Below are 15,352 nucleotides of genomic sequence, written 5' to 3' on the forward strand. Positions count from 1 at the left end.
GTTCACAGTAAGAATTAGCTTTTCTAAAGTTACGGTGCTTTTGCCGGAACCCTGAAAGTTCAATAATGTTATTTTTGCAGAGCCTGAGATAAGATATAATAGATTTTGGGTTTGCAATAGTCATGTGGGAGAGAAGGAAAAAATAATGGGTGTCTTTTAATTTGTCTGCCACTGCCTCCTCTGGGCAGCGGGCTAGGGGCATCCTGTCCCACCTCCGACTCCATCCACTTGGTTCTCCACAAGTTGTTGTGTTTTTCAAAAAATCCCTTGCCCAGACTTAAGGACATTATTCTAGGAATGGGTCCCTAACCATTTGGGATTAAGAATCAAGTTAGTCTTGCTCTAATGCCAGAACTGCAAGATGAAAACCTTGAAAATTTTGAGCAACTGGTTTTCTTGGTGTAGAGTAAGCCAGTGGTTGGTAAGAGAAAACATGCTGGCAGAAAAAGAGAAGCAAAAAAGAGGGGCAAAGATGTGATAGGAGATCCCTAGTTAAGGCCCCATTTATTCTGTCCTTACGTTCTCTGAGACCTCTTCCCTGCTTTCCTTATGCCCCCTTGTGTTTAAGCTACTTGGACTTGGGTTTCTGACACCAGAGACCGGAAGGTTCCCAACTAGGATAGAAAGCACGTAAGACCTATCTCGTATTGCAAAATGGGTTTATTTAAATTATTATATACAGGAGAGTGATCAAGATGGCAGAATAGTAGGACGTGAAGCTCACCCCCTCCCACAAACACAACAAAAATACATCTACATGTGGAACAATTCTCACAGAATACCTACTGAACTCTGGCAGAAGACCTCAGACTACTGAAAGGGCAAGAAAATCTCCACATAACTGGGTAGGAAACAAGAAAAAAAAAAAGGCGAGAGAGAAATCGGGCTAGGACCTGGCACCCCTGGGAGGAAGCTGTGAAAGAGGAAAGGTTCCTGCACCCTGGGAAGCCCCCTCTCCCTGGCGGGGAGATCAGCCAGGACCGAGGGGTAGCTTCAGAGCCTCAAAGGAAAGCACAGAAGCCAGTTTGTGGCAGCCGGAACAGAGGGAGAACTGCACAGTCAGTGCCACCACCCTGCACTCCCCACGCTGATGTGCATGTCCGCCAGTGCCGGCAGGGGCTGGGTGCTGGAACTCAGGCTTCGGAGATCAGAACCAAGGAGAGGACTGGGGGTGGCTGTGTGAGACAGACGCGGGGGGCTGGAATTCAGTGCGACTTCAGGAGGGGGTGTGCATAGAGGAAGTCTGGGCCACCTTAGAGGCCAGGTGCCATTGTTTGTGGGGGGGTGCCCGAGGGGAGTGGCGGGACCTGGATTGTAGCCTTTTTCCCTGTGTGTGCACTCACAGAGAGGAGGACAGTAGCTGCACAGGCTCCAGGGGCAATGGCAGACCCCTGCCACCTCCCTCCCAAACCCCGGGAGCAGTCTCAGGCCACTGGCACTGACCCCCTGGATGCCAGGAGTGGTCACGGGCCCCTGCCACCTCCCTCCCAGACTCCAGGAGTGGTTGAAAGCCATGTTCACATGCATGGCGTGTCCCTGGGGCATGCCTGAGCTGCCTGCCACTGCCAAGAACCCCAAGACTGGGCACCAGCCACTGCATCTGCACACCCCCTATCAAGGGGATAATGACCAGCACACACTGAGGAAACAGGTGACAGGCATCCATACTAAAAACAGCCCTCACATCAAATATACTGAACTCACACAAGCTACACACGGATGATCCCACATATAAATAGCCCTCCAAGACCACAGTAGATAAATGTTTGTCCTAAATTCACAGAGTAAGAGAAATATAAGTAAAATGAAGAACCAGAGGAACCACTTCCAGTTAAAAGACCAAGAGCAGTTCCCTGAAAGAACCGACAACGAAGCAGACCTCTTCAGTCTAATAGACACCAATTTCAAAAAGGAGATAATGAGAATACTGAAGGAATTAAGAAAGGCTATCAACAGAAATTCAGAGTACTGTAAAAAGGAACTAGAAACTATAAAGAGGAACCAAGAAAAATTAGAAAACTCATTTGCAGAGACAAAAGCTGAGCTAAAGGCAATGAATAGCAGAATGAATAATGCTGAAGAACAAATAAGTGACCTGGAAGATAGAATAATGGAAATCACCCAATCAGGACAGCAGACAGAAAGCCAAATTAAAACAACAACAAAAAAATGAAAGCAATATAAAACACCTATGGGATAATATAAAGCATGCCAACCTACACATAATAGCAATTCCAGAAGGGGAAGAAAGAGAAAAAGGGATCCAAAATGTATCTTAAGAAATTATAGCTGAAAATTTCCCAAACCTAAAAAAGGAAACAGATATCCAGGTACAGGAAGCATAGAGGGTCCCAAACAAGATAAACCTGAAACAGACCTACAACAAAACATATTATAATAAAAATGGCAAAAGTTAAGATAACGAGAGGATTTTAAATGTAGCAAGAGAAAAACACAGTTAATTACAAGGGAACCCCCATAAAGCTATCAGCTGATATCTCTACAGAAACACTGCAGGCCAGAAGGGAGTGGCAAGATATATTCAAAGTCCTGAAAGGGAAAAATCTGTGACCTAGGATATTCTACTCAGCAAGATATCACTTAGGACAGAAGGAGAGATAAAAAAAATTTTCTCAGACAAGCAAAAACTAAATGAATACACCAATACTAAACCTATCCTAAAGGAAATATTAAGAACTCTTCTCCAAAGAGAAAAGAAGAATCTACAGGAAAGAGAAAATCACAATTGGAAAACACTTAAATAAGCCAGTACACAAATTTTTTAAATCAAAAAATTTTCTGTGAAAGTGATGATAGTGCACAATGAACAGCAGAAGAGTGAACCTGAAGATGTAAAAGACGACATCAAAATCATAAAATGTGGGGAAGAAGAGTAAAAAAGTGTAGTTTTTTGTTTTTGTTTTTCCTAGAATGTGTTTGAGCCTATATGACTACCAGTCTAAGGTAAATAGATATAGAAGGGGGTTAACAAACTTGAAAACCAGAGTAACGACAAATCAAAAACATACACTAGAGTCACTGAAACCAAAAAGAAGAGAACATAGGTATAATACAAAAGAAAATCATCAAGCCACAAAAGGAAAAACAAAAAGAAAAGGAAAGGGACAAAGAAGAAATATAAAATCAATGGGAAAACAAGGTTGAAAATGGCAATAAATACATATCTATCAATAATTACCTTAAATGTCAATGAAATAAGTGCTCCAATCAAAAGACACAGAGTGGCATATTGGATTAAAAAAACAAGAGCCTACAATATGCTGTCTACAAAAGACACACTTTAGGGCAAAGGACACACACAGATTGAAAGTGAGGGCATGGAAATAGATATTTCATGCAAACGGAAATGACAAGAAAGCAGGGGTCATGATACTCATATCAGACAAAATAGACCTTAAAACAAAGGTTATAAAGAAAGATAAAGAAGGACACTATATAATGATAAAAGGATCAATACAAGAAGAAGATTTTACACCCATCAACATACATGCACCTAATATAGGAGCACCCAAATACATAAAACAAATACTAACAGACATAGAGAAATTTACAGGGATACAATAATAGTAGACTTTAACACCCCACTCACATCAATGGACAGATCTTCCAGTTAAAGAATCAATAAGGCAACAGAGATACAAAATGATGCAATAGAACAGTTAGACAATTGATATTTTCAGGACATTACATCCAAAAAAATCAGAATACACATTCTTTTCAAGTGCACATGGAACATTCCCTAGGATTGACCATATACTAGGGCACAAAACAAGCCTTAACAAATTTAAGAGGATAGAAGTTATTTCAAGCATCTTTTCTGACCACAACAGTATGAAACTAGAAATCCATCACAGAAAGAAAAATGAGAAAAAAACGATTACATGGAGACTAAACAACATGCTACTAAAAAAACCAATGGGTCAATGATGAAATCAAAAAGGAAATTTAAAAATACTTTGAGAAAAATGACAATGATAACACAACCATACAAAATCTATGGGATGCAGCAAAAGCAATCCTTAGAGGGAAGTTCATAGCAATACAAGACTTCCTCAAAAAACAAGAAAAATCTCAAATAAACAACATAAGTTCCCACTTAAAAGAATTAGAAAATGAAGAACAAACAAAACCTAAAGTCAGCAGAAGGAAGGAAATAATAAAGATCAGAGAGGAAATAAATAAATCAGAGATTAAAAAAATAATAGAGAAAATCAATAAAACCAAGAGCTGGTTCTTTGAAAGGATAAACGAGATTGACAAATCTCTGGCCAAGCTCACCAAGAAGAAACGAGAGAACACAAATAAACAAAATAAGAAATGAAAAAGGAGACATAACAACTGATACCTCAGAAATACAAAAAAAAAAACTGTAAGGGACTACTATGAACAATTATATGCCAACAAATTCAATAACCTAGAAGAAATGGACAAGTTTCTAGAAACATACAGCCCACCAAAACTGAATCAAGAAGAAATAGGTAATTTGAATAGACCAATAATTTGAAGTGAAATAGAATCTGTAATTTAAAAACTCCCTACAGGGCTTCCCTGGTGGTGCGGTGGTTGAGAGTCCACCTGCCGATGCAGGGGACACCGGTTCGTGCCCCGGTCTGGGAAGATCCCACATGCCGTGGAGCGGCTGGGCCCATGAGCCATGGCCACTGAGCCTGCGCATCCGGAGCCTGTGCTCCGCAATGGGAGAGGCCACAACAGTGAGAGGCCCGCGTACCGCAAAAACAAACAAACAAAAACTCCCTACAAACAAAAATCCAGGACCAGATAGCTTCACAGGCAAATTCTACCAAACATACAAAGAAGAAATTATACCAATCCGTCTCAAACTCTTCCAAAAAATTGAAAAGGAAAGAACACACCCAAGGACATTCTATAAAGCCACCATCACCGAGATACCGAAACCAGACAAAGATACCACCAAAAAAGAAAATTACAGGCCAATATCTTTGATGAAAATAGATGCAAAAATTCTCAACAAAATGTTAACAAACTAAATCCAACAGCACATAAAAAAGATCACACACCATTAACAAGTGGGATTCATCCCAATTTCACAAGGATGATTCAACATATGCAAATCAATCAATGTGATACACCACATAAACAAGAGACAAAAACCACATGATCATCTCAGTAGATGCAGAAAAGGACTTGGATAAAATTCAGCATATATCCATGATAATAAAAACTCTTACCAAAGTGGGTATAGAGGGAACATATCTCAAAATAGTAAAAGCTATTTATGACAAACCCACAGCCAATATAATACTCACTGCTAAAATCTGGAACAAGACAAAGATGCCTACTCCCATGACTTCTATTCAACACAGTATTGGCAGTCCTAACCACAGCAATCACAGAAGAAAAAGAAATAAGTTATATCCAAATTGGAAGGCTAGAGGTAAAATTGTCATTATATGCAGATAATATGATACTACATATAGAAAACCCACACAAAAACTACTAGAACCGATAAATTCAGCACGGTAGTAGGATACAAGATTAACATACAGAAACTGGTTGAATTTCTTTATACCAAAAATGAAATGTCATAAAGGAAAAGCAACCCAGAAAATAAAATACTTAGGAATAAACCACACCAAGGAAGTGAAAGAGAACTATAAAACATTAATAAATGAAACTGAAGATGATTCAAAGAAATGGAAAGATATCCCATGCTGTTGGATTGGAAGAATTAATATTGTTAAAATGGCCATAGTACCCCAAACAATCTATAGATTTAATGCAATCCCTATCAAATTACCCATGACATTTTTCACATAACTAGAACAAATAATCCTAAAATTCATATGGAACCATAAAAGACCCAGAATTGCCCAGGCAATCCTGAGGAAAAAAACAAAGCAGGAGGCTTAACCTTCCCAGACTTCATACAATACTACAAAGCTACAGTAATCAAAACAGCATGGTATTGCACAAAAACAGACATATGGATCAATGGGACAGAATAGAGAGCCTGAAATAAACCCACACACCTACAATCAATTAATCTTTGAAAAAAAGAGGTAAGAATATACAAAGGGAAAAAGGCAGTCTCTTCAGCAAGTAGTGTTGGGAAAGTTGGACAGCTGCATGCAAATCAGTGAAGTTAGAACACACCCTCTCATCATACACAAAAATAAACTCAAAATGACTTAAGGACTTAACCATAAGACATGACACATAAAACTCCTAGAAGAGAACATAGACAAAACATTCTCTGACATAAATTGTACCAATGTTTTCTTAGGTCAGTCTCCCAAGGCAATAGAAATAAAAACAAAATTAAGCCAATGGGACCTAATCAAACTTACAAGTTTTTGCACAGCAAAGGAAACCATAATAAGAAAAGACAGCCTACAAATGGGAGAAAATACTTGCAAACAATACAACAAACAAGGGCTTAATTTCCAAAATATACAAACAGCTCATACAACTCAATAAAAACAAAAAAACAAACAACCCAATCAAAAAAGTGGGCAGAAGACCTAGAGACATTTCTCCAAGGGAGAAATACAAATGGCTGATAGGCACATGAAAAGATGCTCAACATCGCTAATTATTAGAAAAATGCAAATCAAAACTACAATGAGGTACCACCTCACACCAGTCAGAATGGCCGTCATTAAAAAGGCTACAGATAACAAATGCTGGAGAGGGTGGGGAGAAAAGGAAACCCTCCTACACTATTGGTGGGAATATAAGTTGGTGCAGCCACTGTGGAAAACAGTATGGAGGTTCCTCAGAAAACTAAAAACAGAATTACCATATGATCCAGCAATCCCACTCCTGGGCATATTTCCAGACAAAACTGTAATTCAAAAAGGCACATGCACCCCTATGTTCATCACAGCACTATTCACAATAGGCAAGGCATGGAAACAATCTAAATGTCCATCAACAGAGGAATGGATAAAGAAGATATGGTACATATATACAATGAAATATTACTCAGCCATAAAAAAGAATGAAATAATGCCATTTGCAGCAACATGGATACAACTAGAAATTATCACACTAAGTTAAGTAAGTCAGAAAGAGAAAGACAAATACCATATGATATATAGTGGAATCTAAAATATGACACAAATGAACCTATCTATGAAACAGAAACAGAATCACGGACATAGAGAATAGACTGGTGGTTGCCAAGGGGGAGGGGGGTGGGAGAGGGATGGATTGAGAGTTTGGGATTAGCAGATGCAAACTGGTATATATAGCATAGGTAAACAATAAGGTCCTACTGTATAGCACAGGGAATTATATTCAATATTCTGTGATAAACCTTAATGGGAAAGAATATGAAAAAGAATGTGTATATGTATAACTGAATCACTTTGCTGTACAGCAGAAATAACACAACATTGTAAATCAACTATACTTCAATAAAAAAATAATAAAAACAATAAATAAATTAGGATACACAATGCACAAACAAAGATTTCTATGCTGGGAATTTATTCAGATTTGGCCTTTTCCTTTGTGTGTTTTCATTTTGTTTTTACTTTTCAAATCATATATGCTGAATTTAGGAAATCTGTATTTTTTAATTTAACAAAATGATGCTGAATTGGAGCACTAATTGATGAGCACTTGACATGCATCATATCATCTATGCCTCATAACAACCCTTTGAGGCAATTATATCTATCTCCCCTTGAAGCACAAGGTGCTCAAGTAATTTGAGCATATAAGTGTTGATGGAGAATTCAAGCCTGGCTCTGATTAATTTCTGAGGCCAGTATACTCTAACCCTGTGCCATGCTGCCTGCCAGAACCCTTCAGGACCTCTCCTCTTGTGGTTACCTTTAACTGATGTGAACAACAAAGGTACCAGCATTGAACTTCAATCTCATAAACAATGTGGTGTTAAAACAAGGTTTAAAAAAGTATTAAAGGAGAAGCAGCTGTAGTTTTGACCTTCAGGCTTGAGTCCATCCCTTCACTGCCATCCTCTCCCCTCCTGATGAAAGTTACCAGGGGTACTCATATAAGAGTCAGATGTTTGACTAAGGGGTGATCGTACTTCTAAAAGACACACTGAGACTCCTCTGAAAAAAGGAATAAAAACTCTGGGTTCTGAGCTCTGGTTTCCTCCAATGTAAGGCAAATTTTGAACTACATAATCTAAAGTCCTTAACTTTATGATTCTATGAAGACTGGACTCTTCTGAGGTAGGTGGGCTTCTGTCCAAACTACAATTCCTTGACTGATATAATCAGGGGACGAGGACCCCTGGCAAGGTCCCCCACATATGCACAACCTTAGACTTTGAGAAAATTGCCCCCAAGCCAACTGTAAACATCTGCCATTTGGATTGCAAAACTGCCAGTCAGGAAGAATGCCAGCCAACACCAGGACTCTCACAGCTCAGGGAACACAGTACACTTCTACAAAGCTTATTTCAGATGCTACCACACAGCAATGAGGAAACTGAAGGCGATACAGGGAGGGAGATCAAGATGGCAGAGGCGGATGTGAAGCTCACCTCCCCCCACAAACACATCAAAAATGCATCTACATGTGGAACAATTCTCACAGAAAACCAACTAGAAACTGGCAAGAGATCTCCTACACAGCCAAAGCTGCAAGAAAGATCTCTATAGAACCAGAGTAGGATGGGGAAAAAAAGTCATCAGGATGGGACTCTGCCCCTGGGAGTGATCTGTAAGGAAGAGAAGGTCCGCGTGGGCAGACCTTCACCCTGGGGAAGCCCTCTTGCCGGCTGAGAAATCTTCTGGGACAGAGAGAGGGGCTGGAGAAGCATGCCTGTGTGGGCTTCCTAACATCAGGATGGAGAGAGACATGCACCAACGGCTGGCTGCTGACTTGCCAAGCTTCCCAATCGGAAGGGGCAAACACCCAGGGCCCCTTCACTCCACACCGCAGCATGGCGTGAGATCCTGGCAGAGATTTGGTCTAGCTGCGCAGAGACAGACAGGGCACCTGGGGTGTGATCTGGGCCAAACCGTGGAGCCCATTGTCCATGCGTGCACAGCACAGGTGTGGCTGCAGTGCACACCAGGTGGCACCACAGGAACAGGCAGGCACTGGATGCTGAGTCTTGGATGGACAGGCCCTGGGCAGGAATACGTGACTGTTCATTTCCCAGTGGGAGCACTCCAGCTCCACCCACTTTATACCACTTCTGGGGCAGACAGATCCTGGGAGAGGTCTACCACAGAGGCAGCCCAGGTCCCAGGTGGCAGCACAGCCACCTCCATTCCTGTAGCCACAGTCCACCAAACCCTGCCTACTCTACACCACAGCCTAGCACTAAGTCTTGGTTGAACAAAATGGAGAAAGTGATGCGACTTTGGGCGGCTTCTGGAAGGAACTGCAGACACCTACACAGATGATGCATAGGTTCACTGTGACCACATGAGCCTTACTTGCTCTAGTGAACACCAACTTTGGGGCAAGGCATGCACTCAAGGACAACAGAGCCTGATCAAACCCGACCCTCAGGGCTTCTACTCCAACAACTGGGGAGGAGACCCCGCCCCTGACAGGGCAGTGACAGCCATGGAGCAAAGAGGAGGCCCCACCCCACATCCAGCACAGGCTCTGGGCAGTATATCACCACTCACATTCCCCATCAAGGGGATAATGGCGAGCACACTCTAAGGAAAGATGTGGCTGGATCCATACCAAAACAAGCCCTCACACTAAAAATATTGGAAAAAGGTCTACAGAGGGATGCTCCCACATTAAACAACAACAACAACAACAAAAAACCTTCAAGACCACAGTAGGTAACTCTTTCTCCTAAATTCATAGAGATAAAGAAAGTTAGGTTAAATAAAAAGCAGAGGAACTACTCCCAACTAAAAGAACAAGAGGAATCCCCTGAAAGAACAAATGATGATCAGGCCTCATCAGCCTACTAGACCCCAAGTCCAAAAGGAGATAATAAAAATGCTAAAGGAATTAAGAAAGATTACCAATAAATGAAGTTTATGGAAGTTTCACTTCAGTGAAATGAAGTTCACTGTAACAAGGAACAAGAAACTATAAAGATGAACCAAACAAAATTAGACAATCCAATTGCCAAGATAAAAACCAATCTAGAAGCAATGAATAGCAGACTAAAAGACACAGAAGAATGAATGAATGATCTAGAAGAAAGAATACTGGAAGTCACCCAATCAGAACAGCAGACAGACAAATAAAAAAAAAATGAAAGCAACGTATGAGATTTATGGGATAATATAAAGCATGCCAACCTATATGTAATAGGGGTTCCAGGAGGAGAAGATAGAGAGAAAGGGACTGAAGATGTATATGAAGAAATTATGGCTGAAAACTTCTCAAATCTAAAGAAGGACACAGATATCCAGGTATAGGAAGCACAGTGGGTCCCAAACAAGATAAACCCAAACAGACCCACACCAAAGCATATCATAATTTAAATGGCAAAAGTTAAGGGGAGGATTCTAAAGGCAACAAGAGAAGAACAAAATGTCAGTTAAAAGGGAACCCCCATACGGCTATCAGCTGATTTTTCTGTAGAAACTTTGAGGGCCGGAAGGGAGTGACAAGATATATACAAAGTCCTGAAAGGGAAAAACCTGCAACATAGGATATTCTACCCAGCAAGATTATCATTAAGAATAGAAGGAAAGATAAAGAATTTTTCAGAATTCAGCAATACTAAACCTACCCTAAAAGAAATATTGAAAGGTCTTCTCTAAATAGAAAAGAAGCAAGAATCTATTGGAGAGGGCAAATCACAGTAGGAGAGGCAAATATACAAAAGGATTGAAGATCACTTAAATAAATGACTACATATACTAAAAACAATCAAATTTTATAAAAATGATTATGACTACAATTAACAGCAAAAGGATAAACATGAAGATGTAAAATAGGACACCAAAATCACAAATGTGAGGAAGGGGAGTGTTAAAATGCAGATCTCTTAGAATGTGTTTGAACTTGTATGACTATCAGTTTAAGCAAGTAGCTATAGCTATGGGTCAACATACTTGCAAACCAGGGTAACCACAAATCAAAAACATATAATAGATTCACAAAAACCAAAAAGAAAGTAACTCAAGCATACTACAAAAGAAAACCATCAAACCACACACAAAAATGAACAAAGAAGAACTGCAAAAACTAGAAAACAAGATTTAAAATGGCAATAAATATGTACCTATCAATAATTACTTTAAATGTCAATGGACTAAATGCTCCGATCAGAAGACAGTGGCAGATTAGATTTAAAAAAAGAACCTACAGTATGCTGCCTACAAGAGACTCACCTCAGGCACAGACTGAAAGTAAAGGGTTGGAAAATTATATTTCATGCAAATGAAAATGACAAGAAAACAGGGACAGCAATACTCCTACCAGACAAACAAAGTAGACTTTTAACATGTCCTTTTTAATTGAAGTATAGGTGATGTAAAATATTATGTAAGTTACAGATGTACAATATAGTGATTCACAGTTTTTAAAGGTTATAGTCCATTTGTACTTATTATAAAATATTGGCTATATTCCCCATGCTGTACGATATTTCCTTGTAGCTTATTTTATACCTATTAGTTTGTACCTCTTAATGCCCTACACCCCTAAATTGCCCCTCCCCTCTCCCCACTAGTAGCCACTAATTTGTTCTCTATATCCAAGTCTACTTTTTTGTTGTATTCACTAGTTTTATTTTTCAGATTCCATGTATAAGTGCTATCATACAGTATTTGTCTTTCTCTGTCTTACTTACTTCACTTAGCATGACACCCTCCAAGTCCATCCATGTTGTTGCAAATGGCAAAATTCCATTTTTTCTATGGCTGAGTAGTATTCCATTATATATATACATATATATGTACAGACATATATATACACATACATATATATATATATATATATATATACACACACACATACCACCTCTTCTTTATCCACCTACTAATAGACACTTAGGTTGCTTTTACATTTTAGCAATTGTAAATAATGCTGCTATAAACATTGGGGTGCATGTATCTTTTCAAATTAGTGTTTCTGGGTTTTGGGGGGGATATATACCCAGGATTGAATTGCTGGGTCTTATGGTATTTCTATTTTTAGTCTTTTGAGAAATCTCTGTACTGTGTCCACAGTGACTGTACCAATGTACATTCCCATCAACAGTGTATGAGGATTCCCTTTTCTGCACATCCTTACCAACATGTTATTTGTGGTCTTTTTGATGATAGCCATTCTGACAGGTGTGAAGTGATATTCATTGTGGTTTTGATTTGCATTTCCCTGATGATTGGCAATGTTGAGCATCTTTTCCTGTGTCTGTTGACTATCTGCATTTCCTCTTTGGAAAAATATCTATTTAGTTCTGCCCATTTTTAAGTTGGGTTTTCTTTATTTTTTTTGATGTTGAGTTATATGAGCTGTTTATATATTTTGGATATTAACCCTTTGTTGGTCATTATTTGCAAATATTTTTTTCCCATTCAGTAGGTTGTCTTTTCATTTTGTCAACAGTTTCCTTTGCTATGTAAAAACATTTAAGTTTAATTAGGTCTCATTTGTTAATTTTTGCTTTTATTTCCTTTGCTTTAGGAGACAGAGCAAGAAAAATATTTCTACAATTTCTGTCAAAGAGTGTTTTCTGCCTATGTTTTCCTTCAGAGGTTTATGGCATCTGGTCTTATATTTAGATCTTCAATCCATTTTGAGCTTATTTTTATATATGGTGTTAGAGAATATTCTAATTTCACTCTTTTACATGTAGATGTTCAGCTTTCCCAGCACCACTTATTGAAAAGACTGTCTCTTGTCCATTGTACATTCTTGCCTCCTTTGTCATAGATTAATTGATTATAAGTGTGTGGGTTTAGTTCTGGGCTCTCTATCATGTTCCATTGTTCTATGTGTCTGTTTTTGTACCAGAAGCATTCTGTTTTGATTACTGTAGCTTTGTAGTATAGTCTGAAGTCAGGGTGCATGGTTCCTTTATCTCTATTCTTCTTAAGATTGTTTTGGCTATTCAGGGTCTTTTGTGTCAGTCACCATACAGATTTTAAAAGTATTTATTTTAGTTCTGTGAAAAATGTCATTGGTATTTTGATAGGGATTGCACAGAATCTGTAGATTGCCTGGAGTAGTATGGTCATGTTAACAATATTAATTTTTCCAATCCAAGAACACAGTATATCTTTCCATCGTTTTCTGTCATCTTCAATTCTTTCATCAGGGTCTTATAATTTGAGTATAGATATTTTACCTCCTTAGGTAGGTTTATTCCTAGATATTTTATTCTTTCTGATGTGATGATAAATGCAATGGTTTCCTTAATTTCACTGATAGTTCATTGTTATTGTATAGATTGTATAGATTGTACCCAACAGATTTCTGCTGCTTTTGGATGGAATGTTGTATATATATCAATTAAGTTCATTGGTCTAATGTGTCATTTAAGACCCATGTTTCCTTATTGATTTTCTGTCTGGATGATCTAGGCATTGATGTAAGTAAGGGACTTTAACACCCCATTATTATTGTGTTACTATTGATTTCTCCACTAATGACTTAATATTTGCTTTATGTTTTTAAGTGCTCCTATTTTGGGTGCATATATATTGTGCTATTCCCTTCTGGCCTGCAGAATTTCTGCTGAAAAGTCAGCTGATAGGCTTATGGAAGTTCCCTTGTATGTTACTTGTTGCTTTTCCCTTGCTGCTTTTAATAAAGGATACATGTACATGTATAACTGAATCACTTTAATAACACAACATTTTTTTTTTTCGATATGCGGGCCCCTCACCACCGTGGCCTCTCCCGTCGTGGAGCACATGCTCCAGACGTGCAGGCTCAGTGGCCATGGCCCACGGGCTCAGCCACTCCGTGGCACAGGGATCCTCCCGGACCGGGGCACAAACCCATGCCCCCCACATTGGCAGGCGGACCCCCCAACCACTGCGCCACCAGGGAAGACCCTAACACAACATTTTTAATCAACTATGCTCCAATATAAAATAAAAAAAATTAAAATATTCTTTGTGATTAAAATGGCAAAAAATTAAAGGTAGTGTGTCTTGATGTGGTCCTCTTTGGGTTGATCCTCTATGGGAGCTTCCACACTTCCTGGACTTGGGTGACTGTTTCCTCTCCCAGGTTAGGGACATTTTCAGCTATTATGTCTTCAAATATGTTCTCAGCCCCTTTCTCTTCTCCCTATAATGCAAATATTAGTGCTGTTGATGCGTCCCAGAGGCCTCTTAACTGTCCCCATTTTCACTTTTTTCTTCCTGTTCAACATCAGTGATTTCCACTGCTGTCTTCCAGTTCACAGATCCATTCTTCTGAATCTTTCTATATACAGTTGATGCCTTCTGATGCATTTTTCCTTTAAGTTATTGTATTCTTCATCTACTGTTCTTTATATTTTCTAACTCTTTTTTAAAGACTTCTAACTTCTTGCTCTGTACATCCTGCTCTGTATATCCATTCTTCTCCCCAGTTCTTTGATCATCTTTATATATCATCAGTCATTACCCTGAACTCTTCCTCAGGTGGATTGCCTATCTATACTTCATTTAGTTCTTCTGGGGTTTTATCTTATTCCTTTGTCTGGAACATGTTCCTCTTTCACCTTGTTTTACATAAGTTGCTATTCGTATTTTTATGTGTCTAATAGGCTAGTTACCTTTACCAAGCTTAGAGAATTTCCTCTCTGTAGGAAACATCCCATATGTCCTAGCAGTGCACTCCCCTCTATATGCTCTAGGGGTTCCCCCATGAGGGCTGCATGGGTCCTTCTATTGTGGCAGATTAAGTGGGAAGTCTGGTAGGTGTGGTTGGTCCCCAGTCCAGTTGGTTGCCAGGACTTTCCTTGTGAAATGGCTGTGGCTGATGGTTGGCAGGGCCAGGTCACAAGTTGGCTGACTGCAGAGGCCCAGGGGACTCTGGGACTAGTACTGGCTCACGGGTGGGCAGAGTCAGGGTCCAGAAGACTCCAGGGCTGTTACCTGCCCATTGGTGAGTGAAGCCAGGTCCTGGGGTTACTGCCGGGCTACCGGTAGGCAGAGATGGATCCTGGAGTCTGGTTGCAAGGCTCAAGGGTCCCAGAGCTGGTGTCAGATTGCTTGTGGACTGGGGGTAGTTCCTGACACAGCTGGGTATGTCATCTTGGGTGTCCCAAAGCTGTGCTGGCCTGCTAGTTGGCAGGGCTAGGGCCCAGCTGGTTCTGGGGAAGGGTCTGACCTGCTGGTGGGCAAGCTTTGTCTGGAGACTACAGGTTTGTGGTTTTATTTCTCCCAAAATTATGTCCTGCTGGCCTTCAAAGCCAAATGCTCTAGGGGCTCATTTTCCT

This window comes from Orcinus orca, chromosome 5, assembly GCF_937001465.1.
Source record: "Orcinus orca chromosome 5, mOrcOrc1.1, whole genome shotgun sequence".
Lineage (NCBI taxonomy): Eukaryota > Metazoa > Chordata > Mammalia > Artiodactyla > Delphinidae > Orcinus > Orcinus orca.